The sequence below is a fragment of the Tenrec ecaudatus genome, chromosome 5, assembly GCF_050624435.1.
Source record: "Tenrec ecaudatus isolate mTenEca1 chromosome 5, mTenEca1.hap1, whole genome shotgun sequence".
Lineage (NCBI taxonomy): Eukaryota > Metazoa > Chordata > Mammalia > Afrosoricida > Tenrecidae > Tenrec > Tenrec ecaudatus.
The window spans coordinates 169,799,956-169,821,038 of record NC_134534.1 but is presented as its reverse complement, the minus strand read 5'-3'; the positions used below and the strand labels follow the sequence as shown (position 1 = coordinate 169,821,038).

Genomic DNA, 21,083 nt, shown 5'->3' with positions numbered 1-21,083 from the left:
GGGATGTTTTATTGATGCATAATTTCTTCATGATATAAAGCTCTGTCTTTGGATTTGCTTCTTTCGGAACACACACACACACACACACACACACACATTTGTGCTCTAAGGATTGTAAATTACGTACTCCAAATCCAACGGAAGGAATAGTATCAGAGTCTAAATTGTGAGAGTCTAGTGTGCAGAAAGCTGTGGTTGACAGTGGAAACCCAAAATGCATTTGCAGGATCTGCACAGGGAATAAGCCTCTGTTGATTTCCCTCTAATCATCATTGAGAGATGGGAATAACTTGGTTGTCAGACAGATTGTTGGAGAGACAATTACAGTAGATTAAAATGATAAGTCTGACTTGATCAGTTAAAACCTTGTCACTTGATGTCCCTTATAATACACTTAGTGTTTGATCTGGCTTTTACTATTTTCTGTGGAATTTTTTTTCATATTGCAGTTGACCTCTGTTGTATTTTGTCATTGTTTGTACACTTCTTGACTCTCTGGCATGTGTGTTTTGATATTTTTTGGTGTATGAAAACCAGGATAGGTGACTCAATAAAGACAGAAACTAGAACAAGGGCACCTGGGAGGAATGGCGGGGGATGGGGAAGTGGGGGTCGGGGTTGATGGAAACATGAAGGAGTTCAAGAAGGAAGAAAATGTTTTGGAACTGACTATAGTAGCGATTGTACAACACTGCTTCATATGATTGATCTATGAAATGGTATGATGTCTGGATTTGCTCCTAAGAAAATTATTTTTAATATTTAATTAAATGGCTTTGGTCAGGTGTACCTCAGTACTCAAAGTAGCATCTTTGTTTTTTTAACACTTTAGAGACATTGGCAATAAAGATTACCAAGCAGCTGTTTTTCAGGCAGAAGGAACATTACTCCAGACAGAAACTCACTGCTCTAGGAAAGAACTATTTAAAAATAGAAAGAAAAGCTAAATGTATGAATAAATTTAAATGAATACCGATTGCATAAAACAAAATATTCTAAAGCTTACAAAGATTAGATAATAAAAATATAAGTACAAGTCAAAAGAGGTGAAGAGAAGTGAAAATGTTCTAAATTCCTTAAATTTCCTGAGAAGAGATAAAAGTATTAAAATTTATTAGACTTTTATAGTTTAAAAATGCTTTATTAAAACATCTAGAGCACTAAGAACCCAAGGATACTAAAAAATATATAACTAGTGGAGTAAGAGATAACCATGAATATGAAAGGGAGAATGAAATATTGTTTCAGCAGGAAAAATCAATAACAAGGAAGAAGACAAGATATTTAAGGTTAAGCACATTGGTAATTTCATTAATGTTAATATGATAATGGTTTAATTAAAAACTAGAAACTTGTTTTTTAAAAGAAGAACAAGACTGCATCTACAAGTTTCATGAGCTGACACCGCTTAGATACAGACAAAAAACGCGGAGAATGAAGACCTATGAAGGCCGATGGTGGGACTGTATCCATCAAAGTGAACTTTCAGTTCAGTTTCATTGCTTGAAATAGAGGGAAACTGTATAGTTACAGTTTTTAAAAGCCAAGAAGAGTAAACAGTTATGCATTTGAGTGACCTAATGACATATTCTCAAAATACGTGAAACACAAATTGAGAAAACGCTGTAAAGACATAGAGTCATCCACAGTCACAGGGCCCACTTTTGACATGTCCTCCATAAGCTATGACAGCAGTCAAGATAAAAACACAAGCAGGTGCCCAGAATATTTAAATACTGCAACAAATAAGTCAGACTAAATTCCACACAGACTCACATACACTGGGGTTTCAAAAAGTTCATGGAAAAAAATAGATTTAAAACTTTGTTTTCACTAACTTATTGACTCCCCAGTGTGTGTGCACCAGCACATGTGTGAGTTCTTTTTAAATCATTTTATTGGAGGCTCGTACAACTCTTATCACAATCCATACATACATCCATTGTGTCAAGCATATTTGTACATTTGTTTCCCACATCATTCTCCAAACAGTTGCTTTCCACTTGGGCCCCTGGTATCACCTCCTCATTTTTCTCCTCCCTCCTGTACATTCTTTCCCCTATGATAATTTATAAATCATTATTTTTCCATGTCTTACACTGACTGATGTCTCTCCTCACCCACTTTTCTGTTGTCCATCTCCCAGGGAGCAGATTATATGTAGATCCTTGTCATCGGCTCCCCCTTTCAACCCCACCTTCCCTCCACCCTCCGGTATCGCCACTCCCACCACTGGTCCTGAGGGGTTCATCTGTCCTGGATTCCCTGTGTTTCCAGTTCCCATCTGTAACAGGGTATATCCTCTGGTCTAGCCAGATTTGTAAGGTAGAATTGGGATCATGATACAAGTAGAATTGGGATCATGATAGTTGGGGGAGGAAGTATTTAGGAACTAGAGGAAAGTTGTATGTTTCATCGTTGTTACACTGCACCCTGACTGGCTCATCTCCTCCCTGAGACTTTCTGTAATGGGATATCCAATTGCCTACAGATGGGTCTTGGGTTCCCACTCTTCACTCCCCCTCATTCACAATGATCTGATTTTTTTGTTCTTTGATGCCTAATACCTAATCCCTTCGACACCTAATGATCATACGGGCTGGTGTGCTTCTTCCATGTGGGCTTTGTTGCTTCAGAGCTAGATGGCCACTTGTTTAACAGGTGTGTGAGTTGTTTAAGGTACTTGGAAACATTGTAAATATGACTCATTGCCAGCCATCCAGGCAAGCTCAAAAAGTTAATTGACTGAACCCAAATAGTCTCTGTACATAGTAGATTAAATCTAGAACTCAGTCATAAAAACCTCACCAGAAAAAAATGCACAATGAAAACAAAATATTTTTAATACAACAGTGATAAAAAAGACTATAGGTCATATTTTTGGGAACAGACTGCTGAGGAGAAGGCTGTCCTGAGGATGGAAATGGCTTGGGCTCAACGACTCACCTGTATGCGCTGGCGTTGCAACCTGCTCAGAGGTCCACAGGCGACAGGCCGGGATGTCTGCTTCCACAAAGATGACAGTCAAGGAAACCTGAGGGGGTGCTCTGCGTCTGAACGTCTGGGTGCACTATGAGTTACACTCGTCAGTGCCAAGACATGTGTCTTCCTGTTTGTTTGCGTTTTTTACTGTGTGGGGGGTTGGGGGTGGCGGTTTTTGTTTTGTTTTGTTCTTGGGGCTTAGATAGAAAGCAGAGCATGCACCAGTTATCCATTTATGAATCATTAGCTCCAGATTCCCCCTTCATTACCAGCTTTGTGAAAATGCACCTGGGTACCTTTCAAGATTTTCCTTGGCCAGCTGTCGTGATTTGAAGCTTTGTCAGGAGCAGGCATGAGAGAGAGATTTCAGGGACAAAGCATTTTCTTTTGATTTCTGGTTCAAGCAACTCATTTAGTTTCTGGTTCTAGCAACCAGGGCCTTGAAAGCATGGGGGGGGGGGGGGAGGGGTGAGAAGCGGTTTGTTTGTTTTGTGTGTATGTGTGTTTCCCACCACAATTTGGATTATATGCTTTGTAGGACTTATGTCCTTTCTCCATCTCTCAACTCTCTATCTGGGGCGGGGGCCAGGGTGGGGGGTGCTATGGGTAGCAACAGCAGAATACTATCTGACATGGTGCTGAAAGATAAGCATCCCAGGTAGAAGGTGCTCAAAATATGACTGGGAAGAATCGCCTTCTCAAAGTAGAGCCCACTGTAATGATATGGACAGAGAAAAACTTCTAGGGTGTGCTTTTGCATATGAATGTGGCACCATTCCAAATAAGAATAGGTGCAAATACCCATTTATGATCAGAACGTAGCATGCACAAACGATGAACCCAGCAAAATTAGAAATCACCAAGATGGCATGAGGCCCTTCAAGATTTATATCCTAGGCATTAACAAGCACTGTTATGGTTTCCGGGGACAAAGGGGAACGGGGTGACTTACTGTCTGGAAGGTAGAGGCACACTAACTTGGCTGAAGGAGAAGGCAATATATAATAGAAGGAGGTTGGCAAAAATGATGAAGGGAGTAGAGAGAATTGGAGGAGTGTAAGAGTTCTAGGCAACATAGCTACATATTGCTATTATGTTGTTGTTGCTGTTGTTGTTGTTGTTAGGTGTCATCGTGTCAGTTCTGACCCATAGGAACCCTATGCAGAACAGAAGGAAACACTGCACGGTCCTGACCCTCCTCACCGTGCCTGAGCCCATTGCCTGAGCCCATTGATGTAGCCACTGTGTGAATCCATCTTGTCGAGGGTAGTCCTCTTGCCATCCCTCGTCCCTCCACTTTACCAAACATGATGTCCTTCTTGAACGACTAGTCTCTCCTGACAACACGTCCAAAGTATGTAAAACACAGTCTTGCCAACCTTGCCTCTAAGGAGCACTCTGACTATACTCCTTCTAATACAGATCCGTTTGTCCTTTCAGCAGTCCGTGGTATTTTCAACATTTTTCTCCAGCATCACAATTCAAATGTATCTATTCTATGCGCTTTCTTGAATAAGGACATTGAATAATATCCAACTTTCACTTGAATGGAAAGAAGCATTTGTATTGGAAGAACGCTGGGAATGCTCCTTAGAAACAAGAATGATGAAATTTCTTCTGGCATACTTTGACCATGTAATCAGAAGGGGCCAGTCCCTGGAAAAGGACATTATGTTAGAGTAGACGGACAGTCCATGGTCTACTTTGCATTCTTCACCACTACCACAGTTCAAAGACAGTCAGTTCTGCTTTATCTTCCTTACTCATTGTTCAGCTCTGGCATGTATGTGAGGAGTGAAAATAAAATGATCTCTCAAGAGAGCTCCCATGAAGAAAAACTTTCTATTTTGATATCTTTTTCAGCAGTGTTTTTCTCTCTTTTTTTGTACGAAATGTCTGAAAATTACACTATTCACTTTGTCATGCTTACTTAATACTATAGATTACCACCCCACCCCTTTTATCTGCAAATAACATGTCCATGTGTGTAATACATAGAGAGTATTAAATTAAGTTAAATAGTCTAGCACAGCATGCTCGTGTCTATGTTGTGCACATCGGGACATTTCCAGAAGTTAATTTCAGCCTTATTCACTCATCTACCCTTGTTAGAGGGAAAGCATATTGTTTTATTCACTTCCTTTCACTGTGTGCATTTTCTTGAATCTCCTACCTAAGGGCCCATACAGAGTCTGAAAAGGTTACATCTTATCAATATTGTACAATAAAAGCATAAGCCATGGTCAAGAAGCCATGGATTGAATATGAGAGTCCCCTGGTATTCCGAATATCAGTCATTGAAAAGTGAGGGGAAAAAAACAGAAAGAAACGTTTGGAAATTCTTTCAGAGCCCATCTTTTCCCAGGCCCAGCGGTGCCGGGTGGTGTGGAAGTGATGCCCGGGGGTGGAGGGTCACAGCTCGGTTCTCAGACAGAAAGCCATCACACGAAAGCAATCAGTAACACAACCCAGGAGAACCGCAGCGTGGTAATTGGGCTCAGAGTAGTGTAGAGACCGTTGAAGGGTAACTGCCTTGCCTGTCACTGCACAATGGAGGTCTTGTGCGCCCCCTTCATTTAACCCGTTATGGCCTGCGGTGCACCGCTGACCCCAGAAATGTAAGATGACCAATTCCTTCTCTCCTAAACCATTAGAGCCGTCAGCCTCTAGTTTAAGGCCACACGAGAAGACTAACCCACTGGCAGGCGTTTCTTCTTGAGCTTGGTAAGATCAATGCTTCTTATTGTTCATCAAATAAAAAATATTTTCCAGAGTAGACCATGGATATTCTCTTGAAGTGAAAGTTCTGAAAATTCTTTTACAGCATACTGACATTCCACAGTGTCTGCAAAATTAGTGTTCTTAAACTTCCAAAATGCCAGGGCTATGAAGGAACTGAGTAAGTATTCTTGCATATTTTTTAAGGGGGGGGGGGGGGGTAATAACTCAAAGGAGAATCACCTCATGTAACTGTATCTAAATCTGTTCGGCTTTACAAATAGATACACGAGGTTATTTTCCTCCGCCTTTTTGTGTGTTTTCCTCTTTGGGTACATGGCTGAGATCAGCGAATTTGTACCACATGCCACATCTAGTGCTTTAGTCTTTAATGTTTGTCATATCTTTAGACATGATATTTGTCACCTTCTGCATTGAGTTCCAGAAAGATGTTATTTCAAGATGTCTGTTTGTAACAATTTTTTGAAAGTACTAATAACAAAGTTTGCTTTTACATTTCAATTGTATATCTGACATCCTTTTACAGAAGTTGAACACTAAGAAACATGGAGTATACAAATCTCAATAAGGAAATTAGAACTGTGCTCTAGTTTTCTCCTGTGGCCAAAATAAATGCTAAAGAAGCTAGTGGCTTAAGGGGAAAAATAATTGATTCCTCTTGATTTGTCTTTTTTAAAGTAACTGCAAAACACTTGGGCAGGATGAACAACAACCTTCAGAGTTCAATCACTCAGGCATTTTAAAGTTGAAGAGCCTGGTCCCCTCGGCCCTTCATGATCTTGGTGTGCTGCTTCCATGTGGACTTTGTTGCTTCTGGGCTAGATGGCCGCTTGTTTACTTTCAAGCCTTTAATACCCCAGACGCTATATCTCTCAATAGCCGGGCACCATCAGCCTTCTTCAACACACTTACTTATGCACACATTCGTCTTCAGTGTTTATGTGGGGAAGGTGATCACGCATGATGGTTTTTGTTCTTTGGTGTCTGCTACCTGATTCCTTAAACACCTTGAGGGGACCAGGTTTCAAGCACCAAAGGCGGGGGGGGGGGTCATATCATTGTGAATGAGGGGAGCGCATAATGGGGACCCAATGCCCATCTGTGGACAACTGGACATCCCTTGCAGAGGGGAAGTGGGGAGAAGATGGGTCACTCAGGGTTCAGTGTAGCAATAACGAAACTCACAACCTTCCTCTAGTTCTTAAACGCTTCCTCCCCCCAACTATCATGATCCCAATTCTACCTTGCAAACCTGGTTAGACCAGAGGATGCACAGCGATACAGATGGGATCTGGAAACACAGGGAATCCAAGACAGATGAACCCCTCAGGACCAACAGTGAGAGTGGCGATACCGGGATGGAAGGGGGGTTAAAAAAAGGGGAACCGATCACAAGGATCTACATATAACCGCCTCTCTGGGGATGGGCAAGAGAAAAGTGGGTGAAAGGAGACGCCGGGCAGAATAAGATAAAATAATAATTTATAAACTAATAAGGGTTCATGAGGGAGTAGGGAGCAGGGAGGCAGGGGGAGGGAGAAAGGGAAAATGAAGAGCTGATTCCAGGAACCCAAGCAGAAAGCAAATTTTGAGAATGATGAAGGCAATGAATGTATGTGTGCTTTACACAATTGATGTATGTATGGATTGTAATAAGAGTTGTATGAGCCCCAGTAAAATGATTTTTTTTAAAACCTCACTCAAAAGAAAAAAAAAGTTGAAGAACACTTATTTTGTTTTTATTTCATGGATATTGTCATATGTTGGTATGCTCTAAAAGAATTTTCAAAACATTCTTTCACTTCAATAGAAGATCAATGTTCTCCATGAGGGGCAGAGGAGAAAAGAAGACTCGATCACAAGACTGAATATGTCACACGCCCACCCAGGGGATGAACAACAGAAACGTGGATGAAGGGAGACAGCAGACAGTGTAAGACATGAAATACCAATAATATATCATTGATCAAAGATTCACGAGGTTGGGAGGGTGGGGGAGGGAGGGGGAAAAAAGAGGAGCTAATACCAAGGGCTCAAGTAGAAAGAAAATGTTTTGGAAATGATGATGGCAACATACATACAAATTTCCTTAATACAGTTGAATGATGGATTGTTATAAGATTTGTAAGCGCCTCCCCCAAAATGAACAATAGAACAAAGAAAATCAGTGCTCTGTGACTGAAAATATTTTTATTTGATGAACAATAGCAACATGGAACATACCAAACTCAATTCATTTTCTCTTGGCCAAATCATATGCTGACAAATCTAGGGGCGTAGAAAAAAGGAAGCTGGTGATCTTACAGTGCTGTCTGTCGGTCAGAAGTGCCGCATGGGGCCTAATGGGTTCGATGAAGCTGGGCATGGATACTCTGCTGCTCAAGCACCTCTAGCGCATCGCGTGCCCGACGACCACGCTACTGCCCTCCTGATTTGTCTGACTGGTGATGCTGAGGCAATGGCAATGGGGGAAGCCATCGGGCTGCTAGCACCACACAGGTCCAAAGTTGGAAACCACCGGTCACTCTTGGCTCAGGAAAAGATGGGCTTTCCCCTCCAGTGCAGGGTAACAATCTGGAAAACTGTTTTGGGGAATCCCATTGCAGAATACAGTTAAAAAGCCAAACCCACCTTTACTTGCTACTAGTTTACAATTAAAAAGAGGAAAACCAATGAAAAATCACATCATGTGCACTTGATGGGCTTGCAATCATTTTTTTCTTTTGCTATTGTTCTTGTCCAGAAGATTCTGCGCATGAGATGAAAAAGGAGACTCCTGGATTTGTGGGTGAACACTGGCAACTTCTGGATCATGTGGAGAGAAAGCCGGTCAAGGGCCTTCGAATCCTCATCAGAGGAACCAGAGCGAGACTCGGAAAAGGTGTGATTCCAGGTCCCAGGAGAAGCACCGGCTCTTGGTTCCCGTGGAGAGGCTCACAGGAAGCTTTCAGACTTGACTTAATCACCATCCTCCTTGTGAGGGCCAAGCCGAGCAAAGGTTGCCCACAACTGGCTTGTAGGAAGCTAGAATTTACTGGCGCTATAACTCGACTGTCCGTTCTTGAGATCCTGAAAATGGCGAATTCTTTGGCCATCTTCTCGATATGCGATAGTGTGTGAATTTGGCTGGGCAGTGCTTCTTGGTGCCTGCCATGGTGTCACAGTTGGAGTCCTGGTGGTGGAGTGGGTTAACCCTGGCAGTGCTAAGGAAGGGATAGAGCTAAGCACAAGGTCCGTGGAGCATTCCCCCCAGTCACTCCACAGAGGGACAAGTGTGTCTGCTGCAGCGAAGGCTTGCCTCCTCAGGAACCATGGACATGCAGCTGTGCAGTAGTTGTGTATGATCCTAAGTGAGCTCCGTGACAGAGGCTGGGTGGCATGGGGTCATCGGTGACACGTTGGGCTATGAACCAGACGTTCGGGGCTTGAAGTCTTTATATTCTCTGATAGCCAAATGCACCCCATCAGTGCTCATTTGATTGATCTACCCAGCGTCAGCGAGGTGTAAACGTGTGTGGTGCTGGTCTCCCTCTCTAGAGCTCCCTGGCCTCCCTCACTGCATGTGAAGCTGCTCTCGGCCATGTCTTCTCTTAGGCATGTCTTAGCTGTCTGTGGTGGATCCCTCTCGGCGGCAACCTGCTTGGGTGGCGATTCTCGGTAGATTGGCATTCTCGTGATAATGCACTTGTGGAACCCTGGTGGGGTGGAGGCTGATGTGATGGGCAGTGGCCTGGAAACTTTGAGGCACGGACCCACAAATCTCTCTACCAGACAAAGATGAAATCCCACTAAGTGAGCCAGACTTGACCTCCAACAAACCTTTCACAGATGAAAGAATACTGGACCTAACCCAGAAGCAGCCTACGGGAAAAGAAGCACATGTCTGTTACTCCACGCCCGTGAACTTAGGAATCGTTTCCCTTGCTTCCAAGGTCACCCAATCATTGGCCGATAAAGACCATGATGACTTGCTCTTTCCTTTCCATTTTGTGACATATTTTAGTTCTGTCAACAAAGTTTTGCCTTACCGAGTGAGCATTCTCGAAACGCTTGCCTCGTGTCTAAGCGTCGCTGTTTTCCTAGGAAGAGTAATTTTCTGTAAGCTCAGGAGGCTGGAAGTCCAGATTCAGGACCCCCGCTCGACGCGAAGGCCGTCTCCATGTGTTGGGTCTGGGGACGGTCCGAGTCTCCTTTTAACAGCTGCAGACATGACAGTGAAGCAGGGCTGACCCAATCTTCTTTCTTGATTCTGTCTTACCTCTGCCGGCTTCTCTCTCCTGGTACCCCTCTGAGAGCGATGTTGCTGCAAGGGTTTGGCACCCTGCCCTGAATTCTGTGACAATGGTTTGCTTTATCACACACAATAACCAATGCAGGCTCATGACACACGTGCCAAATTATACTCCTCAAAAATAAGAGACAGAAACTCGGCATGTAGTCTATCTTCACGCATGTCAGCCGTGTGGGACAGCAAAGGCCTGCTCCCTAGGGCATCCAAATCTCTGAAGCTTCATGAAAGTAGACACTGCCATCATTCTCTGGTGGAGAAAATGGGGACTTGAACCACCAAGCTTCCAGGTAACAGCCCAACCCAGGAGTTACCACACAATCAGAGCTGGCCATGGCTCCTGTTATCCCTGTCAGATCGAAGTTTCTGTGCCGAGCCCTAGGGAATTCCCTGTACATGAACGAATGAAGGGTGTGGTTTATCACACAGGATAACCAACATTTGGTCATTACTCAAATGCCAAATTATAGCATCAAAAAAAAGACAAACCTTTGACAATATTCTCTTTCCACTCACATCAGCCTCGTAGGACAGACACAACATGCTCTCTGGGGCTCCCAACACTCAGTCTCAATAAGATCAGACACTCTCATCTTTCTCTGGTGGAGAGAATGGTGGGTTTGATCCACCAGCCTGCTAGGTAACAGCCCAATACATATGCACCAGATCGTTAGTGCTTCAAACTTGGTCTCATTACATCACTGCCAAACGCCTGAGGAACGTGGCACAACCACGCTGACAGGAAATGACCCACCACAGGAAGATAAGATACTCACCAGAGAAGGCACGCCAGAAGCTGCAAAGGAAGTTAGGGCAAAGAGACATCGAGGGAGACCAGCCCGCAAATCTTCATAGCCTGTTTATGCATGAGCTCTGCTGAATGCACCATGGAAGGCATTTAGCTGACCCGAAGCAGAAAGACTGGACTCAACGAAAGCCACACAGAAGCAGCACACCAGCTTGTCTGATCCAAAGATGACAATTACAGAATTCAGATATGGTGACAAGTATCAGGGGCTAGCATTATCAACACCCAATTTGGAGACGGCTACGGAGGACAGTAGAAGCCCCAAATCCATCTGCACAGGATCTCGTCAGACCGAGCCACTGGCAGATGCCCTCTAGCCAAAGGCAAGAATCCTGAACAGCCTTACTCAGGCAGAGACCACTGATTTTATTTAATCACAATCCACACATCCATCCATTGTGTCGAGCACTTTTGTACATTTGTTTCCCTCATCATTCTCAAAACATTTGCTTTCTACTTGAGCCCCTAGTATTCGTTCCTCATTTTTACCCTTCCATACTGGAGGGTGGATGGAACGGTGAGGGAGAAATGGGGAAGATTACAAGAATCTACATAAAACCTCCTGCCTGAGGGACAGACAGCAGAGAAGTGGGGGAAGGGAGACGTCGGATGGTAGATGAGACCACTGATTTTGATGGTGCTCTGTCCTGATGATGCTCTATGGAACACGGCACTTGGCCAGTGGATCTAATGAGAGACACAATCTAAAATTGCTCTGGGTTCAAGTATCTTAATTGTTCCATGAACAGAAAGTTCTTCCCTGGCCTCTTGAATGTTGTTGGGGATCCTTGCCCTCTCCTGAATTGCTTCTATTTTTCTCTCTATATGAATACGATCTAATTTTTGCCACCTCAGTGCAACCTTAGTGTGATTGCTTTTTCCTTGTTTTTTGTTGGGTTGCCCAGTAGTGAGGCTCGGCGTGGGTGTATAACAACTGATACAGGTGTTATAGGGAGTGTAGGTGTGGAGGGTGGGTGGTAGGGAGGGGAAGGGAATTTGAGGAGTAGGTAATGAGAGGGGAGGGAGCAGGATTCATATTGAAGGCAATTTAACCATGGGAGGAGGAAGGCCTAAGATAGATTTTATAGTTCCCCCTTGATATGATTGAACTACTCAATTGTCTGATGTCAATTAGGTGCCAGTAAAAATGGGGTGTGGGGGGAGGGGAGGACAGAAAGACTTGTCCTCAGGACTGTAGCTACTGGTTCAGGGCAACACACGACCCAGCCCATTACTGTGGGAGTGATTCAGCATCTTAGATAGCAACCTGATCTATGGTTTCTGAGGTTGTAACTCTTTACTGATATAGAGAGACTGGTCTTTCGCCCAAGGAGCATCCGGTGGTAGAGGTCCATAGACTGTGTGCTTGGCTCCAGCACTTGAGTGAATTCACTGCTCCACTTGGGTTCCCCAGACGATATCATGATCAAACTGCCCAACCACTAGAAGCACTTGCCACTAGGTGACACAGCAAATGAAGCATCGCAGGTGGACAAGATGTGCAAATCTTAACTTCAAAGGTAGCGAGGTCAGAGAGAGGCTAATTAGAAACCCCCCCTCCCCTGATCTGGATGCCCATTTCTACTAAAAAGAGCAACCATTTTCCATGCGATGAATTAACCACAAGAATGTTCTGACCCCAAACAAAAGAAAACATGTTTAAATGTTATCGGCTGGCGACCTGAGAAAGAAATATCACAGGTGGGTGGCTTTACAAAGAGAACTTTATTCTGTCTTCCTTGAGGTACAGGACAAAGAAATGTAGACTTGGCTGTTTAAAAAAATAAGGTTCTCAACAGGTTGGCTATAGAAAGTACTGGTCTCTTTTCAACATCTGAGGTGCCTGCATTCCTCGGAGATCTCCGTGTCTGGGCATTCATGTTTTACTGAGTCAAGAATGTTTCCAGGGCAGGAATCTTGGCTTCAAAGGAAATGACTGTCTCCTAGGAGCCTGGTGGCGTAGTGGTTATGAATTGGGTGAAATCTGCATGGCGGGCAGTTTGAAACCAGCAGCAGCTCCACACGAGAAAGACTGGGCTTTTTATTCCCTTAAATAGTCTCAAAAATTGCTAAGAGCAATGGCAGTGAATTTGGGTTCCTTGTTTGCTGATGAGAGTCAGCATCCTCTCTGCCTGCTGACTTTGCTCTCCTTTGATGTCTTGTAGAGGAGAGACAGGAAGCAAGCAGGGGTTATCTTGGGGAAGAGACTGGTGTTCTCAGATGCATCCTGGGATCATCCCCATTACATTGCCTCTTTATCCTACCAAATGTGATCTGATCTTCTTAGGAAGCATTAACGTTTGATCAATGGAATAGAAAACTAGATGCAGAGGTCAGGACTGAGAAGCCCTGGTACAGAAGGCAATGAATGCCATTAGCTGTACAGATGGATGATGATCGTGTCCCATGAGCTGCTGTCATGCTTGGGAGAAAAGATGACTGAATAGGGCCTGAGGAGCTGCAAGGTCAGCTTCAGGTTCTCTATCACATGCACAAGAGAACTCCAGAGTAGAGAGCTTTGGGGGTCTAGGTAGCAATGAAATGGGACAGGGAGCTCCAGGAGGGTGAACTTGCACAATGGGATGGTGTATTGCAGCAGGCCCTGCAGGGCAGCCATGGAGATTGAGTTTCCACACAATACCAGAGTGCTGAGCTGGGAGCAGAGGCCCAGAGCAGGCTGCAAGGCACTGAGCTCAGAGTCTGTGATCCCACAAGCAACTAAGTTCAGGTGCGTCAGGGTGGCTGAGACCCTCTGCAGCAGACCTGGGAGGAATGCATGACTTAATCCACCCCTGAATACATCACTCAAACCCAGAGACCTGAGTTGACTGGTGCAGGGACACAAGGACAGGCACGTCGAGTCAGAGTCCGCGAGCAGGCAGTGACTTATGCAGAGAGTCTCCAAGGGGGTCTGCAGGCACCTGAGCAGTTGGTGGAGGCAGTTTTTGAGGAAGATAGAGTCCAGGATGAGGTGCTGGAGATGATGCAGACTGAGGAGTTGTGAGGTGAATTGGGCAAGAAGGCTTTTCACCTCATTCTCTTGACAAAGCATTGCACAATTCAGGAAGATTCCAGAGAGATGGAGTGTGTGCAGGTGAACCATCTGGGCCAGGTGAGGAGCAAACAAGTTGAGGCTGTGCAGGTCCCATGGGCAATGCACTTCCAACTCCTGGACAGCGTCTAGTTGAACCATTTTCAAGATCTCCCCAGAAATAGGAAGTAGTGATGAAGTTGCTATAAATTCCAGCTTCCTACAGCACAGGTATGGCAGGTCCTTTCTGTGTGTGACCCTTTCAGTAAGGAAGGTGAGGAGTTTATCTGGAAAGGCCTCCTGGAAGCACAAGTCTGTGAGCACCTCCAAGCGGCCCAAGGGCTGATGCTTCTCCACTGATTTTGAATGGTCCCCCTTTTGAGCCTTCGACCATGACTGAGTGGTCATGGGCATCTGCAATGAAGGCTCAGTGGTACTGGACTGGGTTCCAAACACGTTCCAGAAGTTGGTGGCAGTGTCCAGGCGTAAATCCAACACCATCAGTTTGCATCTCCTGGGCTTAACCTTTTGGGAAAGCAGGCTATCCAGACCCTCCAATGCAGCCTCTAAGGTGAACTGGTGAGCCCACCAAGGCTTCATAAGAGCACCCAGGGGGAGACAGATGAAGGGCCAGGACCTCATCATGGCTTTCACTGTCCCACTGCGTCCCCCGGCAACAGCTGCCTTGAACAAGGGGGGGAAGAGTTCTATGGGCAGCCAATCAAGGCAGGCAATGACTGTGACCTCATCCTGCAACAAACTCTGGATGGCAAGCTCACAGAGGGTGGGTGGGTTCCTGCTGCCCATGCTGAAAATTCTGATCCGCAAGGAATCCTGACCTGTGGACGTGAAGTTGAGTCTGCTCAAATCTCAGGGATAGTCAAACTGGTGACCCCACCCACCCAAACTCTGGGTATCTCTCCCCTTTGTTCATGAGAACCTTTTAGAGAGTTCTCTGTTCACACCACTCACCTTCTCAACTCAGTAATAGAGGCTGGCAAGACTCAGATTTCAATCTGGATCTTCTCTGGACAGTTGGTCCAATGACTGACGAATCCAAGATGGGCAGGTCCGATGGCAGGCTACTTCCTTGACGGAGGTGCTTGATAAATCCAAACTAACTAAAAAGAAAATATGACAGGGTGCTGTCTCAAGTCCGCATATCCACAGGCCACATGAGGACCCTGACCTGGTAAAGAAACAAACTACTGGATTTGTAGAGAGAGTCCATTTATAATGGGGCAAACCATACCTACCTTCCAACTCACGAACTGCTTTTAGGTGGTTTTACCTTTGAGGATTTTATCTGTGAAGCTCACAAGTCCCTAGTCATTGAGTTGCTTCTGACTCTTAGTGACCCAACAGCTCGGAGTAGATCTGCCCCTGTGGGTGTATGAGATTTTGAAGTCCTGAGTGGAATAGAGAGCCTTAACTCTACCCTGGGCGTGGCTGGCAGGTTAGAGCTGCTAACCTTGGGGCCTAACCCATTCTCCTGCCTGGCTACTTCTCCATCTAGCACAGTACTGATTATTTACAGAGAATATTTTAATCATCACAACTGAGTGAAATCATCTCAAAGCGGCAGTCCCTCTCAAGTGACCACGTTCTGTACAGGTGGCCCTGTGCTGCTCTTGCTTTGCTGTCATCTCGTTTTGTAGGGGCGTGGAGACACAGGCTCTCACTTCAGATTTATGACAGTTTGGGTCAAATCACAGATCATAGAAATAACTCGTGTTTTTATTCATTGGTGAAACATTTTTTTTAGTTGTAAATCGGGTTAGGGTTTACCTAGATCAGATCACCAATTTCTTTTTTTGGCAATGTAAGTTACATATCAAATTCCCTAACAGCTTGTCAAGCCCTATCCTGAGATAATATTCACTGCCAGGCTTGGGAAAGATTGGCATGGACTTGACAGTGGTGAATTTCGGGTGTATTTTGTTGTTTTTCTGAATCACATCTCCAATCCTATATGATTAGATGTCTTATCCCTTAGGATCAGACCATGGTGGGTGCTTACAGAAATGTCAAATAAAGCTTAAGACCTTCAAGACCTGGATGGAAAAGTAGCATCTTGAATCACACCATTATATGGCTTACTATGCAGATGATGACAAACTCAAGAGGAATGACTTCACATTCATCATCAAAAAGAAATTTTACGATCTCTCCCAAACTGCAATGCTCTCTGGGATAGGATAATATTTATGAGAGTACACAGAAGTCTTGTCAATACAATGATGATTCAAATTTACTTGCCGATCATGAAAATGACTACTACTGGTGAAGAAACTGAAGAATTCTACCAACTTCTCCAGTCTTTAGTCGACCAAACATGTGCTCATTAAGAGGCATTAATGATTATTGGCTATTGGAAGTTGGAAACAAAAGAGGAAGGAATAACAGTTGGAAAATGTGGTCTTGGTGATAGAAAGACATCTGGAGGTCACATTTTAGATTTTGCCAAGCCAATGAGTTCTTCATCACAAACACCATATTTCAACCACACAAACGGCAGCTGTATTCATGGACATCTACCAATGCCATGTACAGGAATGAAATTGACTACCCCTGTGAGAAGTGTTTTCCAATACAAAATAGACTCCAATCCCAAATATGTTTAAGGAAGACATTTATTAAGTGTTAAAAGAGACAAGACGACACAAAAACACAGACATCATTTGGATGAGGGGTGCAGTCAGCATGAGGTCATAGTGGCACCCAGGAGTCAATCAGGTACTAGCTAAGGAAGACATAGAACCCAGAAAAGGAAGTCACAAATTCATGACTGGTGGCAGATCCATAAACACAATAAGTGAGGCTCAGGAAGAGGGGACAGGGCCATGACTGGAATACATGCATTGTGTTAGAAGAGTTTACAAGACTGGTCCAGAGCATTTGGACATAGGCAGTCAGGGAATGAATAACTGGACCCCATCAAGGACACACCCTCACACGCTTCTAGGGGATTGCTCCCTGGCATGCCTGGAGAGGGATGGAAGTAATCCAATTTCCAAAGCACTCCACCTGATGGCAAGATTATCCCATCCTTGGTTAATGACCAGAAGGAATTCAATGAAGCTTCATCTAGGTGAAGTCTCTGCAAATGGATTTTGAATTTTCACTATCGTCTATAGCCTCCTGCTCGCCAGATAATCCGAATGTAAGGTCTCATTCAGAACAGACCGTGGAGCTCAATACCAACAGTCCACAATGATGCTGGGGTCCACTGTGGAACAGAGCACTTTCCACTCGAAGCTCACGAAAATTAAATCCATGAAAGTCAACATACAACCTTGCATATGTCAGACGTGAATGTCAAGAACAAACGTGACACATTGAACACCAAGGACAGAAAACTGGACATGCTGTGAGATGGCATCAAGACCGTCATGCATGAAAAAAGCAAAAAGTTATTAAGGAGACCAAAAAGAAGGGACTCTGAGCCCGGTGCTTGCTCTAGACAGTGGTTCTCAACCTGTGGGCCGTGACCCCGTTGGGATCGAATTGACCCTTTCACAGGAGTGGCCTGATTCATAACAGTAGCAAAATTACAATGAAGTAGCAACGAAGATAATTTTATGGTTGGAGGGGGGGGGTCACCTCAATATGAGGAACAGTATGAAAGGGTCGCAGCATGAGGAAGGTTGAGAACCACTGCTCTAAAGCACCTAAAACAAAAAGAAATGATGAAGGGGAGAGCTCAACAGAAATTTCCAAGGGGTAACTCAAGACAAAATTAAATATTATTCTGAAATATGCTCCCCAGGGCAAAATTATCCCAAAGTTACCAGAGTGGGGGAAAACCAACACTTTATTCTGTTTCTGTAGTAAAGAGGAAAGAGATGGAAAAGAGGCTGAAAAATCTATGCCTGAGCTGGTCAAACAAAGTGGGCAAAGCAGTTTACATGCAAACATGATTGGGGTTGGGTTCTTCCAGCAAAGAAGCTAAACATCAGCAGTAACTTCTACAAAATCCTTTACTATAATTTGTATTGAAGACAGCCAGGAGGGGTCTTGGTTGATCCATCAGGTCAGAACGAAGGACATAAGAACAAAGACATAGCTCTCTCCTGTTTACAAGTTTGTCTTGAGGGCTACACCCTGAAGTCTACCCTCCTGGTTCTTTGTGTATGTTCCTGATTATCTGTCTGTCTTTCCCATAAGCAACTACCTCTTCCCTGCCTTCAAGGGTTACCAGGGAAATACTCAAGACGATTGCCCCCCCTCGTGTGACTTCCCCTGGCAGGTGTGAAGGGCAGAGTGAATGTGGGATACTCACCCTATAACTAGTCCATGGCTTAGGAGGAAACCAGGGTTCTATCAGTAATGCCTTTGGGTGTAGGCACTAACACACACACACACCCCTCAAGGGGGACAAACAACAGAAGTGTGGGTGAAGGGAGACAGCGATGTTGTAAAATATGAAAATATTTATAATTTATCAAGGGTTCGGAAAGTTGGGGGGGAAAAAGAACTGATACCAAGTGTTCAAGTAGAAATAAAATATTTTTAAATGATGATGGCAACATATGTACAAATGTGTGTGATACGATAGATGTATGGGTTGTTTTTTTGTTTTTTTTTTCAGGGGAGAGCGCGAACGCAGTCCCCCACTACCACAAATTATGCAGTCGAGTTTCCCACATTTGGGGAAATCGCAGGGTCAGCACATCCGGAGTGCAATGGATAAGCCTCGCCCTGGGAAAACCACCTTCGTGATCATGGTATCTCCCCTGCCAGGTAAGTATAATGTATGGGTTGTTTTAAGAGCTGTAAGAGCTCCCAATAAATTGACTTATTAAAAGAAGAAATAGATCTCATCATTAAAAATAAAAAACTTTCCAACATCAAAAGAAAAAAGACATTGCAGAACATTCTGAGGAGATATCTTAAGCTAGAATTAAAGAATGCATTAAGCTGAAAGAACTGGAGGGAGAAAAAATCAAGTCAAGTGGCAATATTGAAGCTTTATGGACAAAATTTGGAAGATGTTGTTAGGTGCCATTGAGTCCGTCAAAACCCACAGCAACCACATACACAACAGAAGGAAACACTGCCCAGTCCTGTCATCCTCACAAGCTACCGTAACCCAACAAACAAGTGGTGATTGAAAGATATAGGAACCTTCAAAAGAAAATGCAAGGAACACAGAATCATTGTACCCAAAAGAACTAGACTTTCAATCACTTAAGGAGGTAGCATATAATCAAGAACTAAATGGACCGAGGAGTCCCTTTCCCCCTGGCAGGTCTAGGGACTTGTCACTGCAACATCCACGGAGCAGCCATCGTTGGAGAGGCCTGTGTACCCTTGCAGCAAGCGTACCTTGGCTGAGGAACCAGGTCTAGGAACCAGGCAGGAGTTGCAGGTCCACACACTTTGGTCCAGGTCACCGTTCTGGGTTGTAGTCAATTTCCTCCTCTGTGCTGATTTTTAATCACTTATAATCCCTTGTGATGGGGGGAAAAAAGCTGCAGCCACACCCTAAGGAAACTCCTCTGCCATGTATCTCATCTGGGCTCCGAAGAGACAAAAGGTTGGGTATCCCACCCTGAATCTTGTGACCACAGGTTTGTCACATAAATAGCATCTCCATCTGGGAGATCATGACACAGATGCCAAACGCTGTCATCAAAAAATAAATCAAACCCATGGCCATGGGGTCTGTTCCTATTCAGAGTGACCCTGTAGGACAGAGAAGAGCTGTCCCCTAGATGTCTCTGGGTTATCTAACATAGGCTCCTAAATTTATTTCCCCTCCCACTCTCTCTTCAGGAAAAAAAAAAATCACTCAGCACCTCCAGGACGACTGAAATGTTTGTACAGTGGCCCATAATCCAGGACCAAGTGTAGGTATCTACTTTTGCAGCCTTGCGGATCGCTCGCTCCAGTGCCCTTCTGGAGGCAAGATCACCCACCTCAGGAAACACTGCTGTCTGTTTACAGGAGGAGGCTGCTTGCCTCAACTTCCTCCCTTGGAGCAGTGGTAGTTTGGAAGCCCCACCTCCAGCTAGCTGAGCAATGCATACCCCGGCATACCAGGGAGCTCAGGACCTTACATCTTTCCATTCCTGCCAAATGGCTCAGAAACATGAGCCCGCCAACTGGACTCAGAAAGTGAATCATCACAAGTGGATGTCTAAGATAAGACAGTAAACCTTTACTGGAGCACAGTCTTGTCCTTCTGTTGAGGCATCCTCCCTCCAGGGCAGGGGTGGGGGGGGGGTTGTCCAGTTAAAGGGCCGGGTAGCCAGTGGGGGCCAGGCCTGGCTTTCACGGACTCACCGTGGCCCTCACCTACAGCTGCCATGAGCAAGGTTGGGAAGAGTTCTGTGGGCAGACATTCTAGAGGGGCACTAATGGAGGCCTCCTTCTCTACCACACTCTGGGTGGCAAGGTCCATGAGCCTGGGTAGGTCCCTACTGCTCAGGATGATGGATCTACTCTAAAAGAAATCCTGAGCTGTAGTAAGATGGGTCTGCTCAGATCACAAGGAGAACCAAGCTCGGGGATCCCAGCCTTCTCACATCCTGGTCCCTGCAAACTTAGCTTGTCAGAAACATTTAGAGAACTTTCTGTTCCCCTTTTTTAACTCACAGAGAGGCTGTCCAGGCTCAGATTTTAGTCTTGACTTTTATCCTGACTCAAGTAGATCCAGTGGCTGGCGGCAGACTGATGAGCAGGTCAGATGGCAGGCTACCTCCTTCCGAGATGTTGAGACTGACAAATTCAAGAGAAGCCGGGATGATGGCAAGATTCTGTCTCAAGTCCCAAAACTTTCAGCTCAGATGAAGGGCCAAGCTCCAGAAAAAAAGCTAAAGAGCTTTCAGAGAGAGTCCATTTATAATGAGGAAAACCACACCCACAAGGGAAGCGATCTTCCCACTCATTGGCTGCTCACAGTAGATCTCATGATGGAAGTGATTGCATTCTGTTCAAGTTGATCTTCAAGGCCGACACCATTGTAAAGGGCCCACCCCTTAGAATCATGATCCAGTCATGTGGACACAAACTTTCAACCATCACACATTACCCAGTGTGCCACCAGCAGCGCTGATGGAGAGAATGTAGAAAATGATGAGGGGATTAAGCAAGAGGGTTATGAAATTGGCCTTCTTGCCCAGATGCTCAGAGATGCAACATGATTTAGTCATTTGGGATATTAATCCGGGAAGTTCAGCTCCTATAGCCCAAACTGACTTCCATGATGTCTATACTGACCTACAGCAACC

At 44.7% G+C, this 21,083-nt stretch overlaps 1 non-coding gene and 1 pseudogene across 1 annotated transcript; both read right to left on the bottom strand.

The window, feature by feature from the left end:
- Positions 1-13,191: 13,191 nt before the first annotated feature.
- On the bottom strand, positions 13,192-14,655 carry LOC142449319 (melanoma antigen preferentially expressed in tumors pseudogene; annotated as a pseudogene).
- A 3,781-nt stretch (positions 14,656-18,436) lies between these two features.
- On the bottom strand, positions 18,437-18,599 carry LOC142449556 (U1 spliceosomal RNA). Its single transcript, XR_012784704.1, has one exon. It is a non-coding gene; the product is annotated as a U1 spliceosomal RNA (small nuclear RNA).
- Between the last annotated feature and the right edge of the window lie 2,484 nt (positions 18,600-21,083).